The 27556-nt window shown below is 48.9% G+C and overlaps 1 protein-coding gene across 2 annotated transcripts in view; it reads left to right on the forward strand.

Annotated features, from left to right (window-relative positions):
* CORO2B (coronin 2B) overlaps positions 1–27556 on the forward strand; it is a 148783-nt gene that overhangs the window by 40868 nt on the left and 80359 nt on the right. Inside the window, exon 1 of one of the 2 annotated variants that reach the window (XM_070377345.1) lies at positions 27132–27151. The exons of the other annotated variant lie outside the window; for it this stretch is intronic. The gene's annotated coding sequence lies outside the window, so the exon portion shown is untranslated. Of the gene's footprint in view, positions 1–27131; positions 27152–27556 lie in introns of those variants that run through there. 2 annotated transcript variants of the gene reach the window in all.

A 27556-nucleotide genomic window follows, 5' to 3' on the forward strand; every position in this document is an offset into this window, starting at 1 on the left:
TGGGCCAGGGACTGACTCTGGAGCTTGCGCTTTGCTACCAAACAGTATGGTCATGGGCCCCCCATGATTGCTGTTGGGGACATGACTAATCAGAATTCTTTCAAAAGAATATTCATGCCTCTTCTCTACCCCCCGCCCCCCACCCAGTTTCTGATATACATTTTTTAGGGAGAGGAGGGTTCAGAGTCTTGGATGTATGTAGCCTGAAAAAGCTCTGAGTTGTCCTAGTTCCTTCTCAGACAGGCATTTAGCCTTTTTTCCGTGTTATTTATAGGTTTCAAAATTGTATTCTGAGTCCCACAGAAGGAAAGTCTTTGCTGAAGGTCACCAGCCCCCACCAGGGTCTCTTGCTGCCTAGCCCGCTGACCTTTCTGCCATGCCACACTCCCTTAAAAGCCGGCGGCTGCCCTGGATCTTGGATCAAATGCCTGCTGGAAGCCGTGAGCAGTTATGAGAATTTTCCGGGCTGCAGCCCGAGTGATTCTGACAGGCCTTGCGTGCAGGCATTGGCACGTGGATGCTGACACGCACCGGGAGTCCCGCATCACCATCATGCGTGAGAGCCCTGGGGCGTCTGGGCCCAGTGGCCCAAGATCAGAGTCTTCCCTCCTGGGTGCTCGTGGTCTCAGGGGAAAGACACGCAAGGAGTGACTGCATGGTGTGCTGAAGTGCACTAGGTTGTGGAGCGCAGCTCACACAGGCAGGCTAATTCCAGTAGCGTGGGTCTGAGAAGGCTTTTGGAATTGGGTGTTTGAAAGGATGGTGTGGAGAAGGCAAGTGTGAGGAAAGAATGCTCTGTGTGTGTGTGTGCGCGCGCGTGCTTAGGTGTGTGCATGTGCTCATTCTCAGCGAACCCTGAGATCACAGGTGACGGGCTGGATAAAAATGATGGCTCTTTTGATGGACAAAGAGCTAATGAGGTAAAGAAACAGAATCCAACCCACGAAGGATTTTGAGTGTCTTGCGGGGAGCTTGGACTTTCTTCTCTCAGTGTAGGACACTAAAGGTATTAGCGCAGAAGATGTGATCAGAGGTGTTTTGCTCTTGTTTGGAAGAAATCTCTGAGGATGGAAGAATGGGTTCTGAGGACGAGGGAGGAATGGGAGGAACTCAAGTTTACATGCGTATACCAGGCCCTTAACTTATCTTGTCTCATTTAATTCTCCCAAAAACTGTGAAAGTGGGGTAGTAGCTGTGGTTCCCAGATGAGGAGCTACAGCTCTGAGGGGTTAAGAAAATGGCCCAGGAATTGTTGGGCCTGAGTTACAGCTTTCCAAAGACACTGGCTCCCTCCGGCTCTCCTGAGGGGACAGGGTGCTGTCCTGGCAAGGTGGCCCGAGGGGACTGGTGGCTGGGGTGGGCCGGGACCCAGAGGCAGTGCGGAGGGAGAGGAGCGTGTCAGCCCCTGCAGACTGTGAGGCTGGGCCTGACACTGCCTCTCAGCCTTGAAAGGGACCTTCTGTGTTTGTCTGAACTTCGTTCTATTTAATTCATCATTTGTCCTCTCTTCATCCTTGGTCTAGGAACCAAGGGACTTGTCTGATCCCAGCTCTGCCCCTAGTCTCCTGTGTGACCTTGAGCAAGTCGCTCACCCTCACTGGGCCTCCATGTTCCCGCCTGTGAAGTGGAGAGCAGTGTATGTATATGTCTGTGACTGTGTGTGTGTGTGCCTGGAGTATGTGCATGCATGTATGAGTAGAAGCACGTGCTCGTGTGTGTTCTTTCTCAGCAGACTCGATGTGAAGAGCAGGAGCAGGTCAAACCTAGGGCTTTCCTCACTGTGTTCTCTCCCCATGGGGTGGGCACTGCTGCCATCATCACTTCTTGTTACAGAAGGTAGAATCCTGTGAGCAGGTCCTAAATAGGTGTGGACTAAGCCACGTTATTCTTTTCCCAACATCCTTGATTTTATTTCATTTCATTTATTTATTTGATTATGTCAGATCCTAGTTAAAGCATGTGGGATCTTTCATTGTGCAGAGACTCTAGTTGTGGCTCATGGGCTCTGCAATGGCACCACAGCACGTGGGATCTTAGTTCCTTGACCAGGGATCGAACCCACATCCCCTGCATTTGCAACGTGGATTCTCAACCCTAGGATCACCAGGAAAGTCCCCCAACATCCTCATTTTGAATCCCCACTGGGTAACTGGAATCCTGCTGGCTTGACCCTGTGTCTGAATGGGGCTCTCAGAAGTTGTGGCTGAACTTGGGGTTTATGGTTGAACCTCAGGCACCTGGAATGCCCTAGTGAACGTGTTGTTCTGGATCACTAGATTTTAGTTCATTCTAGTCAGTGTTTACTGAGTGCCTACTATGTTCTGGGCTCTGTGCAAATGGCTGGTGACCCAGAGGTGCACCTGACTTGGTCGCTACCATCCAGGAACCCAAAGACGGTGCCGTGGCTTTCAGACTTTTTTTTGGCTGTGACTCCTAGTAAGAAAATCATTTTGTTTTGTGATCAGATTCACACACACACTGGAGAATTCAATGGCACCCCACTCCAGTACTCTTGCCTGGCAAATCCCATGGACGGAGGAGCCTGGGGGGCTGAAGTCCATGAGGTCGCTAAGAGTCCAACACGACTAAACGACTTCACTTTCACTTTTCACTTTCATGCATTGGAGAAGGAAATGGCAACCCACTCCAGTGTTCTTGCCTGGAGAATCCCAGGGACGGGGGAGCCTGGTGGGCTGCCGTGTATGGGGTCGCATAGAGTCAGACACGACTGAAGCGACTTAGCAGCAGCAGCAGCAGCAGCACACACACACACACACACATTATATATACAAAATCAAATCCAAAGTCATGCCACGCACACTGATATTTTCTTTCTTTTTTTGCCAGTAGCAACCTACCACTTGGGTTTCATAACCTACTAGTGGGAGGTGACCCTCCAGGGTGAGAAATGCACATAATGCACAGACTGTATTGCATTTAAATGATGTGCTGTGGGGAATCAGAACACGGAATGGGTTCTTCTGATTGGGAGAGTCAGGGGAAGCCCCTGGCTCAAGTGGCACTTGAACTGCATCTGGATGAAGGATAGGATTTCAGTCAACAGAGAAAGATGGTCATCCAGACTGAAGCCACAGCCCAAGCTGTGGAGATACGAAAGGGCCCCATGGAAGAGCAAAGAAGAGCTAATGGAATGTGAGCAGCGCCTTTCCAGGGTCATCATGTTCACGTCTCAGAATGTCCCCATGAGACAGAGCTCTTTATGCCTTCACGGTACAGATGAGGAAATTGAGGTTTTGAGAAGTTATGTGTCTTGCCCAGGGTCACATAGCTCCTAGGTGGTAGAGCCAAGATTTGAACTCAGGCAGTTTCACTGAGGTCCAAATATGAGGCTCCTAGAGATTTGACCCTGAAGATACTTTGGTGCTAGTTCATGGTGATGCATGAATGCAGCACTGAAATTTCCAAATTTCATTCTGGAGGTAAGAATAAAACATTATACATTTTTGAGAAAGGGAAGTGATCTGGTCAAAGCTTTATTTGGGGACGGGGGATGTCACAGTGGCATCAGCACAGGAGATGGGCTCAAGGAGAGGCAAGGGCACCTGTCAGGAGAAGGGAGCAGCGTCCTTCTGCCCTGGTCAGCAGCCTCAGAGACCAGCACATCATATTTATCTCCGGGATGCAGTAGAGGGCGTTGCTCGTATATACCATGCTGGTGAGAATGAAAGGAGAATGATTCATGTTTCCCTTTTTACTTTGGCTGCTAGGAAGCTCAGCGCTCGAATCAGTGGCCTTTTATGTATTCCTTTTGCCTTGCCTTAGTTCTCCTACCCTGACTTTCCTATAATCTGATTTTTGTCACCTGCTTAATTTTTCATCCCACTATAATATACATATTTAGGTATAATGCCTTAGAGTAGGTAATGGCAATGGAGTAGGAACTGGCAACGACTAATTGACACGACTGAGTGACTAACACTTTGATGATAATGCCTTAGAAATTGCATGTGTGAGTGTGTGCTCAGTCATGTCCAACTCTTTGCGTAGCTCACCAGGCTCCTCTGTCCATGGGATTTTCCAGGCAAGAATACTGGAGTAGGTTACCATTTCCTCCTCCAGAGGATCTTCCTGACCCAGACCCAGAGATCAAACCCACATCTCCTGCAGCTCCTGCATTGGCAGTGGGTTCTTTACTACTGTGCTGCCTGGTAAGCCCCCATAATGCCTTAGAGCAAGCTTTAAATAAAATACAAGTAAAGTGCACTGAAGCAACTGGAAAACAGTTTTTCACAAACAAGATTGGTCTCTCCTAGAAAGTGGAAATTACCACCTCCTATGGCTTCTGTCCCAGGACTGGGTGCCAGGTGGGTACGTCACGTAGAAGTACACCTTGGACAATTGGAGCTGGAAGAAGCCTGAAGGATCCTTTCTTTGTGTTTTTTTTTTTTAATTTTGTTTTTGTAGACCATTTAAAAATTCTTATTGAATTTGTTACCATATTGCATCTATTTTCTGTGTTTTGGTTTTTTGACCACAAGGCATGTGGGATCTTAGTTCCCCAACCAGGGATCAAACCCACGGCCCCTGCATTGGAAGGTGAAGTCTTAACCGCTGAACCACCAGGGAAGTCCCTCTGTTCCCTGAAGAATGGAGGTGGACCATCAGTGGTGTACGAGAGGGTTTCAGTGGGGCCTGAAGGAACGTTGTTTGGTTTAATCCTCACGTATTTATTTCATGTGTATTATAAACAAAAGCAGCTGATGGATCAACCCAGTTTGGTCATGGATAAAATTGCTTAGGATGCGGCTGAATTAGATATTTAAATTTTAGAAAGTCAATTTATAAAAAATTTAAAAATAAATATGGTTCAGGTGACTCGTAGAGATAGTGAAGACGGGTTGACAGGGGTACACAAATTATGAAGTTTGGAAAACAGTGATTCATTTGAACCCCCATCTGACAAGTGACGAAGTCATGGCCCAGAAAGGACCTTGCCTGTGGGTCCTGTAGGATGTATGAAACCACAGGAGTGAAGTGAGTCTTCCTCTTCCAACTTCATCTGGCCCGGCCTCTGGCTTTTGAATCATCTCTGTATTTCCAAAGTCCCTTCTGTCTTTTGCTCACCATCCCCTTTTTCCCTGGCTGTATGAAGCAGACATAGCAGGGGTCATTGTTTCTCCTGCTTTGTGGATGAGCAGACTGAGGCCCAGAACGGGATGGGCCTGACCAGGGTTCGAGCACTGCCAGACTGGCCCCTGTGTGTGTCAAGCAGGGTCGGGCGGGGAGCCAGTTTCCGTGATGAAATCCCCCAACAAATGGTAGAAAGTCGGCCGGGTGAAATCAAGGCGGTCTGCGAGCCGGGCTTGATGGGAGCAGCGTGAACAGTACGTCCCGATTCTGCACCGTCCACTTCCCAGAATCTGTCGCTTTCCAAAGGAGCCCCAGATGTTCTCCTCGTCTGCTTGCTAACGGGGCTTGTTACTCGGCTCCATGTGGATGGATGACATCAGCCATGAGTGTTCTCTCTCCATAATGATTGCAAACCCTGCCAGTGCCCTGTGTGGGGACCTTCCTGGCCATGAGTAACGAGACCACAGCGGTGATTGGGCATCTTTGCCATGCCAGGCCCTGAGCTCACAGAGGGACTTGCACATTGAACCAGATGCTGCCCCGACCCCAGGGGACTCACAGTCTGGCCAGGGAGGCAGACACATAAACAACGAGGCAGAGAACACTGCAGCAAGTGCTGGAATGGAAGACTGGACCAAGTGTCATAGAGGGAGCGTGGAGGAGGGAGTGATCAGAGGGGCTTAGCCGGGCAGGAGACTGGGTTTTGCCAGGAGGAGAGGAGAAGGCATTTCTGATAAGAGGCCAGGCCTGAGCACAGGCCCAGAGTTGCCGAGGGAGTGTCCGGTTTGGCTGGGTTATATGTTTGAGGGAGGCAGGAGCAGAGATGAATTACAGAGGTGGGTTGGAACGATTCACAAGCTGTGTTGCTCATGCCCCAGCAGGAGTCCACTGCTGATGGGGGTTCCACATGTGAGTCCACCATTGACTGGGGTTCCACACGTGAGCCTGGAGACCAGCGCACATGAACTTGAGATGAGACTGTACCTTTGGCCGCACCATCCGCCTTTCCCAGTGGGCGGGTTGCTGCTCAGTTGACTCTGCCATCAAGGCTGGGATGTCAGCTGGGCTGGAAGCAGCCTGGTGAGAACCGGTTGAGTTCACTTTAGTTTGGTTGCTGATCTGGGTTAGGAAGGCAGGGTGACTCAAGAGGACAGGCTTTTGAGCAAGACAGCTCCCACCAACCCATGTGACCTCTAGAATGGGGATGTGGAGCCCTTCCTCTTAGGAGTGAGAATTGAATGAGACCAAGTCTGAGGAGCACCTAGCCGAAGCCTGGTTTTGAGTGAGCGTTCAATACGTCGGCTGCTGCCATCATCAGTGATGATGGTGACAACTGCTCAGTGAGTGGCTGGGTGTGTAAAGCGGGGTGTGTGTGGACGTGAGCATAGTTTGAGGCCGTCTGTCTGAGTGGAGTCTGTAACCACAGTGGATGCCAGGGCTGGTTTTACATTCACTGAAGTGTGAATTGACAAGAGAAGGCAGTTGGTGGCTGAAGGATATGGATGGGATGTGTAAGTGTAAGTTAGAAAGGACTCATGAGATGTCACCCACATGATGTGTGGGTCCCATATCTGACACCCGAGTCAAGTGACCTTCCAGTTTCTTTAATTGCCTCCAGTGATGGGGAACTCAGCACTTCCAAACAGGACCTGTTCTGTCCTTGGACATCACTGACTACTCATTAGAAACAAAAGCAGCTCACCCATGTAGAGTGCCTTCAGAGTCACAAGAAACATCCCCAGGCTTCATTCACTCGCTCATTCATTCATTCATATTTGCTAAGGCAGTGGCACCCCACTCCAGTACTCTTGCCTGGAAAATCCCATGGATGGAGGAGCCTGGTGGGCTGCAGTCCATGGGGTCGCTGAGGGTCGGACATGACTGAGCAACTTCACTTTCACTTTTCACTTTCATGCATTGGAGAAGGAAATGGCAACCCACTCCAGTGTTCTTTCCTGGAGAATCCCAGGGATGCGGGAGCCTGATGGGCTGCCGTCTATGGGGTCGCACAGAATCGGACATGACTGAAGCGACTTAGCAGCAGCAACCACCTAAAATTACCAGGGGTTCAGTCAGTAAGCTGTATCTGACTCTTGCAAATACTAACACCAGGCACTGTTCTAAATCCTAGGGATGCACTGGAGGAGAAATCAAACTCAGGCTCTGTCTTCATGGAATTTACAGTTTTACCTTATCTCACAATACCCCTCTGAGGTTGGCAGGGCAGGGATTAGAATTAATCCCATTTTGCAAACTGGAAAACTGAGGATGGTGGTGACAGCTGAAATTATAGAGGCCTAGAATGTGTGAGGTGCTTTGTATATTTTATTGAATCTAGTCTTCACATCAACTCTGTAAGGTAAGCACCATAAATATCATCCCCATTTTACAGATGAGAAAGCTGAGGTTGAGAATTGAGGTTGCTTGCTTAGGGTCATGCAGCAAGGATATGGCTCAGTCCTTTTCACCTTCACTCTGTGCCTCTAGAAGTGAGGTCCTGAGACTTGCCAGAGTGGCAGGGTTGGAGCAAGAACTGAGCAGCTGGACTGAGACCTTGGGCCCCTGGCAGCACTGTTGGGAGGCCACGTGGGAATCCAGGCAGTATCTGCCGTGTATGGGCTGCCAGTAGTAACCTCCAGCCTCTCCTGCCCACAGCTGTGTTTATCCCGCCTCCTCAGTGCCACCCTGTCACCTCCTACAGCCACAGAAGTGGGTGAGTCCATCTTGGACACTGTCCAGGAGTGATCATGGGCATCCTGGTGGGAGAGGCCAAGGGCAGCCCTCAGCTTCCTTTGCTCTGGAGATCCTGATGGCTTCTCCATGCAGGCACCCGGGCACCTAAGGATCCCTGGAGCAGCAGACAAGGCAGGCAGCAGTGGGAGTGATCACTGCGTGCTGGGTCATGACTCCTGGGTAATCCCGGTTTGCACCACTTGCCCAGAATGAGATCGGAGGCTGACGCCTTGAGCAGTCCACCCTCTCATTGCCATCGCCATGGTCTCAGCTGCTGCTCTGAACCTGGGCACCGGGAATGCAACAGGGATATTGACAGCTGGATTGAAAGGAAACCCTTCTGATTCCTCCTTCTTTGCCCAACCCTTCTGGGTTCATCCTCCAGTGGGAAGGAGGATTGTGAGCCTTAGGGACGGGATGAAGTGGACTCAAAGCATTAGGGTCACAGGGTCTTCTCTTGCCCCATCTGGGCAAGCGACTTAACCTCTCTCTCTGTTTTCTCCTCCAAAAAATGGGGATAAATCAAGCGAGCCAGCTGCCCGACTTAGACAGGGTCATCTGTGTCAAGGTGCTCTGTAAGCTGGAAGCACCCTGCTGAGGCTAGCTTTCAGACCCAACAGTGACCACAGTTACTAACAAACATATTAATGATGATGCTCAGAGCATCCATGTCTTTGAAAGACACCATTCACTATTTTTTCCAACCTGGAACTCATATCGGGAACTACTGTCTATAGGACCTAAAGCCAATATATGATATATCTCAAATATTATACATTGGACTCACCTGAGGGGCTTTCTAAACATCAGACCAGCAGGTTCCTGAGCTCTGACTTCAGAGATTCTAATACAGTGGCTCTTAGGTGGGGCTGAGAGTCTCTGTTTTTAGCTCCATTGCTAGTGGCTGAAGGTCTCACCCGTCCAGAGCAGGGATGTTACAGGACAAGTGCCAGCGTTCCCAGGGACCCTTTCTCCTGGCTGCACTAAGGCTCCTGACAGCGGGTGTACAGAGCACATCACTGCATGGGCAAAGGGGCCCAGGTCTGCTCGGTCCACCAAACAGGGTTTAGGGATCTCTCAACTGCAAGCTTTCTTTTATGCAACTTTCTGCATTGAGGCCAGGACAAAAATTTCTTTCAGTAACTTGTTTTTAAGGCCAGGCTTCTAATTCTAAGACCCAGAATTCTATTCCTAGGTACTGACTCCAAATGTTTGTCCACACAAAGAATGGTATATGCACGTTCCCAACAGCTGTATTTGCAACAGCCTCAAACAAGAAACAACCTACTGTCTGCAGCACCAGGTGGATGGATGCTGCCCCCACACTGGGGCTCTGCCCGGCAGTAGAAAGGAGCAACCTAATCCACGCAGCAACAGGGGAGAATCTCAAAAGAACTTGATGTTGCATGGAAAAAAGCCAAATATCAACGTAGATACTCTATTCCATCTATGTGAAATTCTAGAAAAGGCAAAGCTAGTCCATTAGTAGCAAAAGTCAGAACGGTGGTTGCCGCGGGCCAGAACAGCAGGTGGAGCGGGGCCTGACTGCAAACGTACCTATCAGGGGACTCTTTGGGATGGTGGACTTGTTCAGTTTCTTATTTGTGGGGAGTACTCATCAAACTGTGCTTAAAAGGGATGCATTGTATTGTCTATGCATGATATCGAAATAAAGTTGATTCAAAAGGAAAAAAAAGAAGGCCAGGTTTGTTGAGGTATAATTTACATGCAGTAAGAGTCGTCTTGTCTAGTGTACAGTTCTGTGTTTCTGCAGCTGCATGTAGTATGTAACCACTGCCATGATCATGACAAGGCGTGTTGCTGTCACACACACCCCCAAAGTTCCCTTCTGCCCCTTTGCAGTCAACTTCTCCCGGTGCCAGGCCTTGCCACTCATCTGTTTCCTGTCTTTATAACTTTGTCTTTTCCAGAATATGATACACCTGCATACCTTGGAGATACTGCTGTTCTAGGCCACTGTAATAAAACAAATATCACAATCAAGCAAGTCACAAAAATTTGGAGGTGCTTACAAAAATTGTGTCTATACTATAATGTAGCCTATATGCACTTAATACTGTGTAATTGCATTATGTCTAAAAAAAAAATGTGCATACGTGCTAAGTCACTTTAGTCATGTCCGACTCTTTGTGTACGTACCTTGATTGAAAAATTCAGAGACTTCTCTGATGGTCCAGTGATTAAGAATCCACCTGCCATGCAGGGGACACAGGTTCGATCCCTGGTCTGGTAAGATCCCACATACCTCGGGACAACTAAGCCCATGCACCGCAGCTACTGAGGCCCTCACTCGTGCCTTAGAGCCTGTGCTCCACATCAAGGGAAGCCACCCCAATGAGAAGCCCTTAGACTGAAACTGGAGAGTGGCCCCTGCTCAATGCAACTAGAGGAAGCCCATGCACAGCACAGCCAAAAATAAAAAATAGTTAATGTTTCTAAAAAAGAAATATATAAAACAAAAACTTTGCAATAGTAACATCAAAGATTACTGGTTGCAGATCACCAAATATAATAATAATGAAAAATTTGAAATACTGTGAGAATTACCAAAACAGGACACAGAAACACGAAGTAAAGCAAAGTCTGTTGGAAAACTGGTCCCAACAGACTTGCTGGCTGCAGGGTTGCCACAGACCTTCAATTTGTAAAAACTGCAGCATCTGTGAAAGGCAGTAAAACGAGGTCTGCCTGTAAATGGAGTCACTCTGGTAGCCTGTGCCTGGCTTGTTTCACACCTTCATCCTGGCTTTGGTGTGTCAGTAGCTTGCTCCTTTTTATTGCTAAGTAGTCGTTGGAAGGAATGATACTAAAGCTGAAACTCCAATACTTTGGCCACCTCATGTGAAGAATTGACTCACTGGAAAAGACCCTGATGCTGGAAGGGATTGGGGGCAGGAGGAGAAGGGGACGACAGAGGATGAGATGGCTGGATGGCATCACTGACTCGATGGACATGAGTCTGAGTGAACTCGGGGAGTTGGTGATGGACAGGGAGGCCTGGCGTGCTGCGATTCATGGGGTCGCAAAGAGTCGGACATGACTGAGCGACTGAACTAAACTGAACTGAACTGAGTTGTCCATAGTATGGAAGTGCCACAGTGTATCCTCCTTTTTGTTGTTCAGTCACTAAGCTGTGTCCGACTCTTTGCAGCCCCGTGGACGGCAGCATGCTAGGCTTCCCTGTCCTTTACTATCTCCTGGAGTTTGCTCCAACTCATGTCCATCGAGTCGGTGATGCCATCTAACCATCTCCTCTTCTGCCACCCACTTCTCCCTGCCTTCAATATTTCCCAGCATCAGGATCTTTTCCAATGAGTCACTTCTTCGCATCAGTTGGCCAAAGTATTGGAACTTTAACTTAAGCATACATCTTTCCAATGAATATTCAGGGTTGATTTCCTTTAGGATGGACTAGTTTGATCTCCTTGCAGTCCAAGGTCCCAAGGATCCTCCTGGGGTAATTTAATTATCCCCAGCTGTTGTCCAGAAATCCTGTCTAGCAAGAAATGCTGTTTCTTTGATTCACATATACATCTTTCTGAACTGGCTGCTTCAAAGGTCAAAGTAGTTCATTCTTCTGCAATATTTTTGTAATTACCTCCAGCATGCCTCTTCCAGGGCTCAGAGTTCAAGTGTCTACAAGATGCAGACAAGAACCATGATTAGGGAGGTGACTTGAGCAGTACTGGACAACCCACTTACTTCCTGAAGAGGCAGCAATGTAAATATGGGCCTAGAGGGGACACATCTTCTGATTTCTGGTGTTTCAAAAAAATCAAGAAATCTGAATCTTTATGAGAAATATCCTGATTTTTTAAATGTTGGCAGCCAATTCAGAACATTTGATTTATGGCACTGGCCCTCGAGCCCCACATCTGCGGGCCAGATTGAGTCTGTGGATCTTGTCTTGCGGCCTGTAGCTAGTGCTGTGCCAAGTGCTAGGGATGCAGAGAGGAAGGACTCTTGCCCTGAGGTCCTATACTAGTGGGAGAAACCAGAGTTGTAGACCCACAAGCGTAGACACAGCACACTGGGGTAAGGGCTCCATGAGCCATGTGAAAAGGTGTTTCGAGAAGACAATAGTGTACCTAGTCCCTGAGACTATGTGAAAGGCTCCCCAGATGAGGTGACCTTGAATGAGTAAGAGTTTGCCACCAGGAGGGACAGGCCATTGGAAGGATCAGCATGGGTGGGGAGGTGTGGCATGGAAGAGGCTGGACCCTGCAAAGCGTGGCAGGTCAGCGGGTCTGGGCAGGTGCTTCGTGCACAGGGGTTGATTCACAATCCATTCTTTTCATGGACTTGACCCTTAGATGCTATATTTTCAAACCAGGAAGTTGGCACTGCCCCTGGATTGTTTTATTCTTAGAGCACACTCTATCAAAGGCTTCCGTGGCCATTGTCCTGGAAGTCTGGCTGCACCCTTTGGAGGACAAACTGTGGCCTCATTTCTGGCAGCTCAGCCCTTCCCCTGGGAGGTCCAGGGCTCTGGAGCCCTCTGCCCAATATGCTCGGCAGATCAAAGGAACACAAGGGCCCCTACAAGTGATACCATCAAAGCCAGTTCCTAGGAAGGATGAAGATCGCGAATGGCACAAACATGTAAATAATGGAAAAATAGCACCAATCCCTAGGGGGTTTTGAATTATGTCATTATGCCTTAAGGATGGAGAGAAAGTGAAACAAGCTCTTGAGACTACTCCAGATTCTTTCCATCCCAAAGCCTTCTGTGGCTGCATGCAGGGGAGCCTGGTGCCATGACGAGGTTGAGTTTTGCTCTTTCACCTCCCCTGGGCCCTCTGGGGAGGAGTGATATGGGCAGAAAGAAAACAGCAGCCTGGATGATAACAGATGCAGGACTGCCAGCTTTTGAGTGAGGGGACGAGATAGCAGAATCGAGCCGGGGTCCCCCTGGCAATCACCACTTTTAGAGCAGTGGCTCTTAGATGTCACTGAGCGGGGCTCTTAAAAATGCAGATGCCCAGACCCCCTCATCAACCTTCTGTCTCCTTGGCTGGGATGGCCCAGGCATCAGTACTTATGAAAAGAGACCTTCCCAGGTGAATTTAAGGTGCTGCAAGAGCTGAGAACTACTGCTTTAGAAATAGTGGCCTGGAGGTATGACCAGAGGCTGGGGCCATAGCCCTAGCCCCTCAGCTGCCAGTCTTGCTGGGGAAGTTACAGATCAGCTAAGAGGACCGAATCACTGAGTCCCTTAGCAATTACAGATGAGAGCCATGAGGGCTCTGAATATCGGCCCTGGAACCAGACTCCTGGGTCCAACCTCCAGTCCCATCATGCAGACTGTGAGACCTTCAGTTTAGTTCATTTCAGTCACTCCGTTGTGTCCGACTCTTTGCGACCCCATGGACTACAGCACACCAGGCCTCCCTGTCCATCACCAACTCCCAGAGCTTATTCAAACTCATGTCCATTGAGTCAATGATGTTATCTAACCATCTCATCCTCTGTCATCCCCTTTTCCTTTTGCCTTCAATCTTTCCCAGCATCAGGGTCTTTTCAAATGAGTTAGTTCTTTGCATCAGGTGGCCAAAGTATTGACATTTCAGCTTCAGCATCAGTCCTTCCAATGAATATTCAGGACTGATTTCCTTTAGGATCCACTGGTTGGATCTCCTTGCAGGCCAGGGGACTCTCAAGAGTCTTCTCCAACACTACAGTTCAAAGCATCAATTCTTCGGCTCTCAACCGGCGTCAGTCCAACTCTCACATCCATACATGACTTCTGGAAAAAACCATAGCTTTTAACTAGACAGACCTTTGTTGGCAAAGTAATATCTCTGCTTTTTAATAAGCTGTCTAGGTTGGTCATAACTTTTCTTCCAAGGAGCAAGCATCTTTTAATGCCTGCTTAGCAAGCTACTTAACCTTCTCTCTGCCTCCATTCCTGCATCTGCACAATGGGTACAATAATGTCAGCCTAAGAAAGATAATCGGGACTTAGTTAATACACGTAAATTGCTTCTAACAGTGCCTGAATGTTATTTGTTCCATTACTTACTATTAATTTTTATTTTTGCTTGCTTATTTGTTTTGCTTTTATTTTGTGAATTCATTATTTTTGTTCTGTGTGGGTTTCATAAGGGAGATTTGGAGATGACTAAGGCACCATTCTAATCCTCAGGAAATTTAGAGGCAAGATCTGAACATAGGAAAAGCAATGCATCAGGGTGGGGCACCTTACTCTATGTGCCTGGAATCCCTGTGAAGGGACCCAAAGTGTGGAAGGATCCTAGCAAGGAAGAGAAGGTGGTGGAGAGGGCACTGGAGCTGTGTGGCAGAGGTGGGACTGGTGGGACCCCAGGACACAGAGAGAAGAGGACAGGAGTCCCCTTGGGCCATTTCGGGGTTGGGAAGAGAAAGTAACCATGTGCCTGGGACGAGGTGAGTGTGGCTGCAGCACAGTTCGTGGGAGGGGAGACCCAGAGTGATGGTTTGGTGAGAGGGGCTGGTCTGGTCTGGTCTTTGTCTTTGGGTGGGATGGGATGATGTGAGCAGGAAGTGTGCAGGAGGGAGGGGGGCCTGGACAGAACCCCCAGCCTGAAGGGGTGACTCAGGGGTGACTGGGCACTGGCCAGAGCCAAGGCAGGGAAGGAAGGGTGACCTGGGGAACACTGCCCTCCTCCTGATGAGGCCCAACCTTTGTTGTTGGTGGAAACCGAGGCCGTCGTCACCCACATCCCCCCACATTCACTGGGCCCTCATGTTGTTCACCTCTCAGGCCAACTCAGAGTCTCCCCAACCACATAGTTGCTCTGCAGTGATGAGTCCACAGAAGAAAGAGGCCCCAAGCAGGTGGAGGTGTGTCTTATTCATTCACCATTCAATTAACAAGCCCTCATTAAACCTCTGCTGTACGAAAGGCCCTGCGGGAGATACAGATATTACAGACCCGGTCCCTGCTCTCCAGAAGCCTATGGTCAGAGACATTTGGCCTCTTTGTGCTGGGAATCTAAAACAAAGTAGGCATTATATGGGTGGGGTTGGGCTAGAAATATAAAGTATTATAGGAGCAGGGACTTCCCTGGTCTAGTGATTAAAACTACACACTCCCAATGCAGGGGGCATGAATTCACTCCCTGGTCAGGGAACTAAGATCCCAAGTGCCACATGGTACAGTTAAAAAAAAAAAAAAAATTATTGGAGCAGAGGGAAGGAAGATGTTGATTCAACGGGGAGATCTAGAAAGGCTTCCTGGAGGGAGGGGCATTTGCACTGGGCCTCAGAGATGGTCTTAGGTGTCTCAGTTATAGTTTGCTGAGTTGGATCTTGCAGGGGCAGCTTGGTCTCCCTCCATCTGCTTCCACATCCCACAGACCCCCAGGCTCCCTCTACTTACCCCACCTCCCAGCATCCCCTTCTTGGACCAACTTGATTTGCTGTGTGTCTGAGGTATCACTGGCTCGATGAGGCTCTATGCTGAGGGAGTTTATTCACCCTCTCCTTTGTACCCCAAATCTCTCCCTGCCCCCAAACTGGAAACCCAGCAGGAAACCCTCTACAAAGAGTGCCAGGAATCCCACCCACCACCAAAACACAGCAGCCTCAGTACTGGAGGGAGGGAGAAAGATGAAAAGGCAGCTTGATTTTGGTGGGCACTTTGCATATATTAGTAATAATGATGATGAACATTCAAGAGTAATGCCTCATTAGCATAATGACCGTATATTGAGTGGCTTCTCTGTGCCAAGCACTTCGCATGCATTATCTCATTTAGTTCTCACAATAGCCACCGAGGCCTCACAGCTTACTTGTTAAGCACACACCCAGTGGAGCTGGAAGGCCTCGGTTTGAATCCCTGTTCTTCCGCTTCCCAAGGTGACCTTGGGCAAGTGACTGTGCCTCCGTTTCCTCTCCTGCAGGAAGATACAGCACCTGCCTCATTGGAGTGCTGTGAGATTGACGTGTTAATATTATGAAATTATAACTACAGTGCCTAACACACAGTGAATCCTACATGTTGTCAAAAACATTAAAACTTGCAACATATCGCTTTACCCATGTCACAGACAAAGAAGTAGGAACTGCTGAGTCAAAGGGTTTGCAGTAGCTGCATATATGGAATCACATAGTATGTGTCAGATAATGTCGTCAGCAATTTACCTGCATTTTCTCACTTAATCCTCATATCTAACCCATGAGGAAGCACCACTGTTATCTCCACTTGCCCTGCAAACAGAGCCCTGAGAAGTAAAGCAACTGGTCCATGACAGTAGCTGGTTAGTGGTAGAGGAAGACTTCTAACCAGGGTGGGATGCTAACACAGGAGGAAGGGCCCTCTGTGTCTCCAGGGACAGCTGTGTGATTCTCCTCCAGGTGGGACAGGGAGGAATGAATTGGAACCAGGTGGCAGAGGTGCTTTTACTTCAACTTGTGTTAGCCGTGGGATTGTGCTGGCGGGTACTAGGAAGGTCTTGGTGTTCTGTCAATGCTCCATGTCAAAAGTTTTAGAGTTATCAGTTTCAAGAATAACATTTAGGTCAGAAACACCGGAGGGTAATTGGAAAAGCTCCGTGCATGGCCGCCATGCAGAGTTGTGTGAGCTGTGCCCTGCACAAGGGCACCTGGCCGAGAAGTAGTTGGGGCTGCGATCCAGCCTGAGTTCTACCCATGGAGCAATGGGCTCTGGCCTGGAGCTGCATCTGCCGAGAGGAAGGGGCCCCTTTGTCTGTTCTCGCCAAAGCACCGTACAGACTGGGGTGGTCTGACTCCCGTAATGGGGTCAATAAAGAGACTGTATCTGCAGAGGTGAGGCTGCAGAGGCCAGATGCTACCAGTAGGTTGGCACTCAAGGAAACCTCAGCTTTGATTTCCACAGTGACCAGGGAGGCCTGAAGCAAAGAACCCAACCTTGGGCCAGGACTGAGATGCAGTGATGTGTGAGAAAACGCTGAGCACCCAGCAACTTCACGGACTCTGTGACGTGCTCACGAAGTGGATGGGGGCCCGCAGAATGGTCGGCACTAGGAGCAGCCTCGGTGGGGACCAGATCCAGCGGTTTGGGATGGGGCTAAAGAAAAGGCTAATTGAGAACCCTGACCCTGTGACTGTGACCCCAACTCACTGGGGAGTCAAGGAGCTGGGTGTGAATACCATGAGAGAAAGGAGAAAGCACTTCAAAAACCAAGAGCCCAGACTTCCCTGGTGGCACAGTGGATGGGAATCCACCTGCCAACGCAGGAGACATGGGTTCAATCCCTGATCTGGGAAGATCCCACATGCCATGGAACAGCTGGGCCCATGAATCACAACTGTTGAGCCTGTGCTTTAGAGCCTGGGAGCTGCAATGTCTGAGCCCCTAGAGCCCGTGCTGCACAAGTGTAGCCACCACAGTGAGAAGCCCATGCACAACTAGAGCATGGCCCCATACTTGCCACAACTAGAGAAAAGCCCGCGCAGCAGTGAAGACCCAGTGCAACCAAAAGTAAAATACATAAGTAAGTAAATTCTTTTAAAAAACTGAGAAGGACAGTGGGAGGGCCCCCTGCCAGACGCATCCCCGACGGCCATGTTTTGTCACCCGCAGCCGTTCTGTTGAAAGGGAAAAACAGGGTGCTGCGGTTGCTCATTACCCCTCTGGGCACTGTGCCAGATGTTTTACATACATAGCCTCATTTTCATCTCCACCCTCCTTCCTCATGGTTTCTGTAGTAATGACAGCATTCAGTGGAATAAAGAAAATGGGGGGTGGGGATGGTAGGGGAAACTTCCTTGCAAGCTTCAACAGTGTTGCTGGATGGGAAGGTGCTGTGTGGGTGGTTGGGTAGCAACCGTCAGTATGAGTCTGATGAGTGCTTTTTTTCCCCCAGTGTCGTCATTATTACCCCCTGAGTTGTGCAACTTTTCCTGCAAGTGCACAAGAGGCAGAGGTAGCAGCCCATCCCAAGAAACTCCACTGAGAAAGGAGAGAAAACCTGGAAAGGGAATGGAGGGGCTGTGGTTTCTTCACCCTCTGGCAGAGATGGGTCTGCCAGGCATGGATGAGGCTTCTTCATAATCTCTAGGTTCTTGGTCGTGGGGGCAGAGCATCTGAAACGTGGAGACCTCATGGAGGCAGGTCACAGGCAATGACCAAATACTGAGACATCTGCTACCCTCGCTCTTTCTGCTACATCTCTATCAGTTGGGATGCTTTTGACTGTAAGTAACAAAAGCAGCCAATCGAGAATGACTCAAGCTCTAGACATATTCACAGTTTATTGAACAAGAGGCCTGGAGAGAGGTGGTTTAGGGTTGGTTTTGTGGTTCAGCAGTAGTCATGTATGGATGTGAGAGTTGGACTGTGAAGAAAGCTGAGCGCTGAAGAATTGATGCTTTTGAACTGTGATGTTGGAGAAGACTCTTGAGAGTCCCTTGGACTGCAAGGAGATCCAACCAGTCCATTCTAAAGGAGGTCAGCCCTGGGTGTTCTTTGGAAGGAGTGATGCTAAAGCTGAAACTCCAGTACTTTGGCCACCTCATGTGAAGAGTTGACTCATTGGAAAAGACTCTGATGCTGGGAGGGATTGGGGGCAAGAGGAGAAGGGGACAACAGAGGATGAGATGGCTGAATGGCATCACCGACTCGATGGACGTGAGTTTGAGTGAACTCTGGGAGTTGGTGATGGACAGGGAGGCCTGGTGTGCTGCAATTCATGGGGTTGCAAAGAGTCGGACATGACTGAGTGACTGAACTGAACTGAGTGTCATTAAGTGAAGAAGGAAATGAGAACCCGCTCCAGTATTCTTGCCTGGAGAATTCCATGGACAAAGGAGCCTGGCAGGCTGTAGTCCCTGGGGTCACAAAGAGTTGGACACAACTGAGTGACTATCACTCACTTACTCAGTGTCATTAAGAACCCAGCTTTTTTCTATCCTTCTTTTCTGCATCTTTATCATGTTAGCTTTTGATCAGGGGCTCATCACCTCATGGACCCACGAAGGCTGCCACAGCTCCAGGCATTACGTTCCCAAATGCTAACAAAGCCTGGAAGCACTATATCAGCCAGTTTGGTAAGAAAGAGCTTTTATGTCTCTCATTTGATTAATGAGTTAAAAAAAAAACCTTTCCCAAGAGTCCCCTACTGAACTGGGTGATAGGGTATCACACTTAGGTATAGCCTAAGTGTGGGGGATGCTAGAACAGTGAGTATCCCTCCTGTAGTGAAGTGGGTGGAAAGGGATGGGGATGGCTGGCATGCAGCCAGTCTGGAGCATCTGCCACAACACCCTTTTCCAGGCACTTGTCCCAGTGCTCTCAGGGAATACCCAGATGGCAGAGTCATGGAACAGTTCTAAAGTTATGCTTGACTCCCTCCCTCCAACCCCGAAAATCCAGTCACTTACCCAACAATTGGCTATTGACTCTATATAGGTGCAGGATACTCTGAGGGAGACCAAGAGGATGGAAGCAGCCCAGAGAGGTAGGCATTCTTTTCCTCCAGTTTTACAGATGAGAATGCAAATTCCGAAAAGCTAAGGAACTTGTCCAAAGTATGGTGCATATCTAGTAAGTGGTGGTGATTGTTGTTAAGTTGTTGAGTCATGTCCAACTCTGTAACCGCATGGACTGCAGCACACCAGGCTTCTCTGTCCTTCACTGTCTCCCGGAGTTTGCTAAAAAATTCATGTCCAATGAGTCAGTGATGTTATCTAACCATCTCAGCCTCTGCCACCCCCTTCTCCTCTTGCCCTCAATCTTTCCCAGCATCAGGGTCTTTTCCAACAAGTCAGCTCTTTGCATCAGGTAGCCAAAGTTTTGGAGGTTCAGCCAAAGCATCAGTGCTTCCAGTGAATATTCAGGACTGATTGCCTTTAGGATTGACTGATCTGATCTCCTTGCTGTCCAAGGGACTCTCAACAGTCTTCACCAGCACCACGGTTCTAAAGCATCAGTTCTTTGGTGGTCACCCTTCTTTGTGGTCCAACTCTTTGATCCATACATGACTACTGGAAAAACAATAGCTTTGACTATACAGGCCTTTGTCAGCAAAGTGATGTCTCTTCTTTTTAATATGCTGTCTAGGTTTGTCAGAGCTTTTCTTCCAAGGATCAAGCATCTCTTAATTTCATGGCTGCAGTCACTGTCCGTAGTGATTTTGGAGCCCAAGAAAATAAAGTCTGTCACTGTTTCCACTTTTTCCCTGTCTATTTGCCATGAAGTGATGGGACTGGCGTGATCTTAGCCTTTTGAATGCTGAGTTTTAAACCAGCTTTTTCACTCTCCTTTTTCACCTTCATCAAGAGGCTCTTTAGTTCCTCTTCACTTTCTGCCATTAGAGTGGTATCATCTGCATATCTGAGATTGCTGATATTTCTCCTGGCAATCTTGATTCCAACTTGTGACTCATCCAGCCTGGCATTCTGCATGGTGTATTCTGCATATAAATTAAATAAGCAGGGTGATAATATACAGCCTTGATGTACTCCTTTCCCAATTTGTGCAAGATGTACAAGCTGGATTTAGAAAAGGCAGAAGAACCAGAGATCAAATTGCCAGTATCCACTGGATCATAGAAAAAGCAAGGGAATTAAAAAAAATATATATATATATCCATCTACTTCTGCTTCATTGACTATCCTAAAGCCTTTGACTGTGGGTCACAGCAAACTGTGGAAAATTCTTAAAAAGATGGTAATACCAGACCACCTTACCTGTCTCCTGAGAAACCTATATGCAGGACAAGAATCAACAGTTAGTACCGGGCATGGAACAACCAACTGGTTCCAAATTGGGAAAAGAGGATGTCAAGTCTGGGTATTGTCACCATGCTTATTTAAGTAAGTGGTGGTACTTGGATTTAAATACAGGTCTGTCTGATTTTAGAGGCCTGCTCTTTCCAACCTGCAAAGCTGGCATGTGGGCCCAGCTTACAGCCTTCTCGCATCTTCTTTTTACATGTAAAGAGAACATTTCAGACCATGAAGTGTACACTGAGTGCCCCCTGGGACCTGCAGCCAGGAAATACTGCACGTGCGCAGGAAGGGCGAGTTCCCAGGGACAGTGTGGTCAGAGACCCGCTGGAGCCAATTCATTGGCCTCTGTGTGTGTGTGTGTGTTTTACTTTTAAATTTAATTATATATTTAATTGGAGTATAATTACTTTACAATATTGTGATGGTTTCTGCCATACATCAACATGAATCAGCCATATCATTAACCTGTTGACACCAGCAACCACAGCAGAGAAAGTCCTGACACGCCTGTTCAAGGAGAGTCCCTTCTCTGGAGCTGCCAGGGACGAGACACTTCCACTTGCCAGTGTAGACACTTGTCAGTGTAGACTGGGGGCTGGAGTGGCTGAGGGCAGCTGCCCAAACAAGGCCAGACACTGTCCCTCTGCATTGCTTGAGCGGGGTCTCTGTTGGTAGAAAGATTCTCTCTGTGGCCGTTACTAATGGAAGACAGGAGAGTGGCCAGCAGGCTGCCTCCCCAGACCCCAGAGCAGCCACAAGGCCAGGCACCGGAATCCTGGGACAATGTTTCAGAGCTACACGCACACGGGGTCCCCCTGGTTGTCTTGTCTACTCAAGCCTGGCCTCCGTGGTGGTGATGGGATCTCTCTCACTCCACCTCCTGCTTCTGCGTCCACTTCTTCATTGTGAAGGACTCGCAGGCACCCCTGCCCCCACCGTGCATAACTCCAGGGGACACCATTCATGTGGTGCACAGAATATATATTCTGTTTCGAATTCTTTTCCATTATATGTTATTACAAGATATTGAATATAGTTTCCTGTGCTATACAGTTGCTGCTGCTAAGTCGCTTCAGTCGTGTCCGACTCTGTGCGACCCCATAGACGGCAGCCCACCAGGCTCCCCCGTCCCTAGGATTCTCCAGGCAAGAACACTGGAGTGGGTTGCCATTTCCTTCTCCAGTGAATGAAAGTGAAAAGTGAAAGTGAAGTCGCTCAGTCGTGTCCGACTCCTATCGACCCCATGGACTGCAGCCTACCAGGCTCCTCCGTCCATGGAATTTTCCAGGCAAGAGTACTGGAGTGGGTTGCCATTGCCTTCTCCGCTGTGCTATGCAGTAGGTCCTTGTTTATTTTGTGTATAATAGAGTGTAAGGAGATACAGATTCTTTATTTTCTCTAAGGCGGATCTGATCTCATTCAGGAGCCCCACCTTGAAGGGTCACAGTGATGAAATACGTGGAGCTCCGTGCAGTAGAGCCAGTCTGATTCAGTAATTTAGACAGTCTTGTGATGTTAAGACTCGGCCTCTTTGAGCTAATTTGGCTTCTGCTTGAGTGACTCCCAAGAGTCGTTGTTCAGAGCTCCTCCTCTTCCGACTCTTTTGTAGGATGGCACCTGGGGATGTAGACAGCAGGGCTTATGTGACCTGGGGTGTCAGGGGGAGGGAGACCTCTGGCCAGTCCTCAGACATGTCCTGGCTGCTGTCTGCTGAGGTGTGGCTGGTGTCCCCTCCCAGGGCATTCCTTGGGCATCTGCATTGGAGTCTGCAGTGGACAGACTCGTAGTTCATTTTCCCTTGGCCCTGAGATCAGCATCCATCCCCCCCCACCCTTTGGCCCACTGTCCATCTCACCCCAGGCCTGTCTTCCTCACAGCCTCTGCTTCAGTGAGCTTGCCCCCCACCATGGCAACCTCCTGCTGGCCTGTGGCTCTTGGATCTCCCATGTCCTCCCTGTGGAGTGTGCAGGGCTGATTGGCTGGCTTCCCTCCACCACCCAAGAGCTGAAAGAGGCTCCAGAGTGCATGCCTGGCCCTCTCTGTCTGACCATTCTCCTTGGTCGTCTTCTGAGAGGCCACCTCTTATTTGGCCCAGGGCCATCCTGAGTAGTGGTCTCTCTCCTTCTAGAATACCAGTCACGAAGTTGGAGAGAAATGCCTCTGCCATCAGCACCACTCTCAACCTACAAAACACACCCACCTCCTCACTGAAATTCAGGCCCAGCGTGTGGCAGATCAGGGCATGCATCTGAATCTGCCTGTCGTCTCTGTTTCCTTCTCACTCTGTCTTTCCTTCTGCAAGAAGTGGGCTTCCCCGCCTTCTGGTGTCTGCCCAGGACACTCTGCCGTCCAGTCATCCAGGAGACTCTCTTCATTGGCTATCAGGGAAACTGGAGTCAAGAACCACCTCTCTAGTCTGGAGCTTAAGACTATTGTGTAGCTGCAGATCCTGTAGTGGATGTTAGAAGCTGAGTTGTTCAGATTGCTGTTTGAACAATCCTAATCCTCTGGGTGAACGGATGCCCTGAGGAGGAAGAGAGGGAAGGTTGAGGTTAGAAAGTACTAAGGAGTAAAACACAGTGACATATTTAGAAAGAAAAAATGGTGCTCTTCACACTTCTCTCTGTCCTCCTCCCCACGCCCTTCTCTCTGTAACCAGCCATTGCCTCATGGAGCTCACATTTAAACCCGCAGGCTGTCACCACTGAGTGTGGGTCCCTCCTACTGGGCAGAGCTCTAGAGCTGAGCTGGAGGTCCCCTGGGACCACCAGGAGCCACCTAGAAGGAGCTGTGTCCCTTGTGAGTTTGGGGAACAAGTGCTGTGCTGGGGGAACTGGCCAAAGATCCAAATGGAGCCTTCCTTCCTTGGTGGGTCCTAAATTAACTCCGGGATTCTTTTTGTAAGGCGGTTGGTGACAGGTAGAACATCATACCTGGTAAAGAATTCGCCTGCCAGTGCAGGAGACATAAGAGACAAGGGTTCGATCCCTGGGTCAGGAAGATCCTCTGGAGGAGGAAATGGCAACCCACTGCAGTATTCTTGCTTGGAGAATCCCCATGGACAGAGGAGCCTGGCAGGCTATACAGTTCATAGAGTCGCAGAGTTGGACATGACTGAAGCGACTTAGCATGCTAGCACAGAACATCATAAGACAGTCATTGGTCAGAGGGTTTTTTCAAACAAAAGCCACTTTATTTTCTCAATAATGTTAAATTTGGACTTCCCTGTTGACTCAGCAGTAAAGAATCCACCTGCCTATGCAGGAGACTTGGGTTCTATCCCTGGGTCAGGAAGATCCTCTGGAGAAGGAAATGGCAACCCACTCCAGTGTCTGCCTGGAAAATGCCATAGAGAAAGGAGCTTGTCGGGATATAGTCCATGGGGTCGCAAAGAATGGGACATAACTTAGTGATTAAACAGCAGCAACAATGTGAAATTTAATCAAAAAGTTTCTGCTCTAGTCTCTGACCCTCAGTCTCTGACCCTTGAATTGTTCCCAGCATCTTAGAGGAAATAGTGACTCTTACGCACACACACACTCACACACACACTCACACACGCACACACACACACACACACACACACACACACATCCCTTGGAGGACAGTGCAGAGTCTCCTCAAGTAAGCTCTCTGCATGTGGCCTGCTGTGTGCTCACTGCCCTGTCTTATGCCCAAGATGACTGAGAGGAATGTAAAGGGTTCGCCCCTTTCCTTTCTCATTTGAGGCACTGAGAGATGGGCCAGCTTCCTCTATTCACTGACAGAGATCCTGCCCTCTGGATGCAGTTTAGATAAATGATCTCTTGGGAAGGAGAAGGCCCAGGCCACATTACATGTTCCCCCAGGGACTGTTTGTCAGCCCATCTTTCTCTGCATTTCCAGGCAACAGGAAGCTATGGTCCTGGTCTATGAGGTAGACAGTCTGAGAGCCTCCTGCTTACAGGGATCAAGCAGAAGGGCTCCTCTGCAGGGCTCTGGGGAAGCCCATGGTGTTACGCCTGTGGACAGCTCCAATTGTTCCTTTCCCAAAGAGCACATTGACAGATCATTTTAGGAGGTTTTGTTGACAGGGAGCAGCATCAGCCCATGCTAGGTCTGCGCATAGACATACAAGCCCCGCAGTGCCCTGGCTTGGAGTTAGCTGGGTGATCAGATCCTGCTGGCGAAGAACCTCTGCCTGGAGGACACACCCACCAGGTGCCAGGGGATGGGCCAGGTGCTCTCAGCATGGGATCCCAACTCATCCGAGAGTCAGGACATTTCACAGGGGAGGAGCCTGGGCGGGGGGCAACTGGGCCTGGAGTCTCCTTAAAGCTCCCCCTTTAGCCCCAACTATCAAATAACCTTTAAAAAAATGAAAGTCTCACCTAACAAGGGACCAGAGGGCCTCTAAGGAGAGGATGTGAGAAGTAGAGATTGGAAAGAGAGTGAACCAGCCGTCTTGGGTTGAATTCCACCAGTCCTTATTGAGCAGTTATCGCCTGCCTAGTGCTGTGCTGGATAATCCTGGGATGCAGAATAAAGCCCTCGAGGAATGCATGGCTCTTTGACTTGCTGTAAGTCAGGGTGACTGTCAAAGCCAGTGAGATCATCTACAACACTTCATGAAGTACAAATTGATATAATTTACATAGTCTTTACTATTTAAAAATAATAATTCACAAAGTATTCACAAAACACTTTCACACATGTTATTATTCTATTGGTGCCTCACACTGCGTTGGGAAAAAAAAAAGATATGAATTATGTCCATTTTACAGATGCCCAAAGGGCACAGTGCCCCTTGTACTGCAGCACAGGGACTTAAGTAGCTTCATTATCACCAGACAACCTGTTAGAAGTGCATATTCCCAGACCCCCAGACTTCCTGAATCAGGTGAGGCCCAGTGATCTGTGTTTTAACAAGCCTGCGAGGGTGATTCTGAAGCATGCAGATTCTGCTTCAGTCCTGGGTGGGGCCTGGGATTCTGCATTTCTAACCAGCTCCCACATGATGCCAGTGCTGTTGGCCCACAGACAGTACACTACAAAAACAGGAATCACCTGGAAGCTTCATTCAAATGTAGAGTCCCTGGCCCACTCCCTGAGAGCACGATCCTGCAGGCCTGCCGGGGGGCCCAGGAACCTGAATTTCCACAGACACCCCAGGTGACACTTTGAGGATCCGTGCTCTGGAGTTCAAGCTTGCAGGCCTCCACCCCAGCCTCATTTTCAAAAGTTTTCCTCCTCCACTCCCCATCTCCATTGGCCCTGAACCACCCATCTGATCTCTTGCCAAATCATGGGTTAAGGGGTGCGAGTGGGAGGCCATCCCTGAGCCAGCGGGGCCCTCAGTTCCTCAAAATAGGTCAGGAGTCTGGCACAGACCAGGCGCAGCGGCTGCAAATAGAAACCATCTGTTGGGTCTGTGCTTTGAGCTCCACCACCCGCTCCCTCCCTGAGCAGAGGAATATAGAACTCAGAACCCCAGGAGAGGGTGGGTGCTTCATTGGATGGGGCCTGCCCACCCCAGACACTCCCTCCAGGGCTGCCTGCAGGGGAGAGATGGCAGCGCCATATCCGTCCCCTTAACCATGCCCCCCCAATATCCATTTACCCCCCACCTTCCCACAAGTAGGCTTACAGTGTGTAGATTGGTCATCAGGTGACCTTGCTGTGTGACCTTGGACAAGTCACTTCCTCTTTCTGGGCCTCAGTCTGTGAAATGAGAAGCTAGATTTTAGTGGACCCAAGGGTCCTCTTCTGCACTGGCAGGCTGTGGTTCTATGAAAGCCTTTTTGTGTCAGGACCACATGTAAGACAAGTTGAGTTCATAGGGAGGCAGATACTTCCTTCTCCTTGCTTTCTGCCCAGGTTGGATCTTACAAGTTGGAATCAGCCTGCAGATCCCCATAAGGAGATAGTCAAGTTTTCGGATCTGGGGGCTTTTAGAGGCTTTAAGGGGAAGTGACAGGGTCACTCTTCCTTCTTCCTGTCCTCTTGTTTCTGTACTCATTCACATATTTAGTAAACATTCATCAGTACTATATTAAGCATAAAGGTAAGCCCAGCAAAGAGGACGAAGGATAAGACACAGTTGCTGCTCTCAGTAACATCCAGCGTGGTTGGGGAGCAAACACGTAAAGTAAGAGACCAGACCAGTGACAGATTTTATTTTCTTGGGCTCCAAAATTATTATGGACAGTGACTGCAGCTGTGAAATTAAAAGATGCTTGCCCCTTGGAAGAAAAGCTCTGACAAACCTAGACAGTGTATTAAAAAGCAGAGACATCACTTTGCCGACAAAGGCCTATATAGTCAAAGCTATTGTTTTTCCAGCAGTCATGTCACTACTGAGAAGTAGTCAAGAAAGTCACTCAAGAAGGCTGATTACCAAAGAACTGATGCTTTAGAACTGTGGTGCTGGTGAAGACTTGAGAGTCCGTGGACAGCAAGGAGATCAAACCGGTCAATCCTAAAGGAAATCAATCCTGAATATTCATTGGGAGGATTGATGCTGAAGCTGAAGCTCCAATACTTGGGCCACCTGATGTGAACAGCTGACTCATTGGAAAAGATCCTGATGCTGGGAAGGATTGAGGGCAAGAGGAGAATCGAGTGACAGAGGGTGAGATGGTTGGATGGCATCACTGACTCAATGGACATGAGTTTGAGCAAACTCTGGGAAGTAGTGGAGGACAGGGAAGCGTGGTGTGCTGTAGTCCATGGGGTTGCAGAGAGTCAGACACGACTTAGGGACTGAACAATGAACAAGAGACCCTTGTGTCAGGTCTGAGTTCAGATCTCAGTTCCTCCACTTAAGTGACCTTGGACAAACTTAGTTGCATCTGTAAATAGAGATAATAATTGTATCTATACCTTGGGGTTATTATAAGGATTATGGGATGTAATGATTGTAAAATGTTTGGGTCACAGTCCACCCTTAATAAACGTAAGCTATTGTTATTAGTCTGATGAGCTAGAAAAAGGGGAGCCCAGGACAGAATCTGGGGACTTCAGAATCTGGCAACTT

This window comes from Bos mutus, chromosome 10 (genome assembly GCF_027580195.1).
Source record: "Bos mutus isolate GX-2022 chromosome 10, NWIPB_WYAK_1.1, whole genome shotgun sequence".
Classification (NCBI taxonomy): domain Eukaryota; kingdom Metazoa; phylum Chordata; class Mammalia; order Artiodactyla; family Bovidae; genus Bos; species Bos mutus.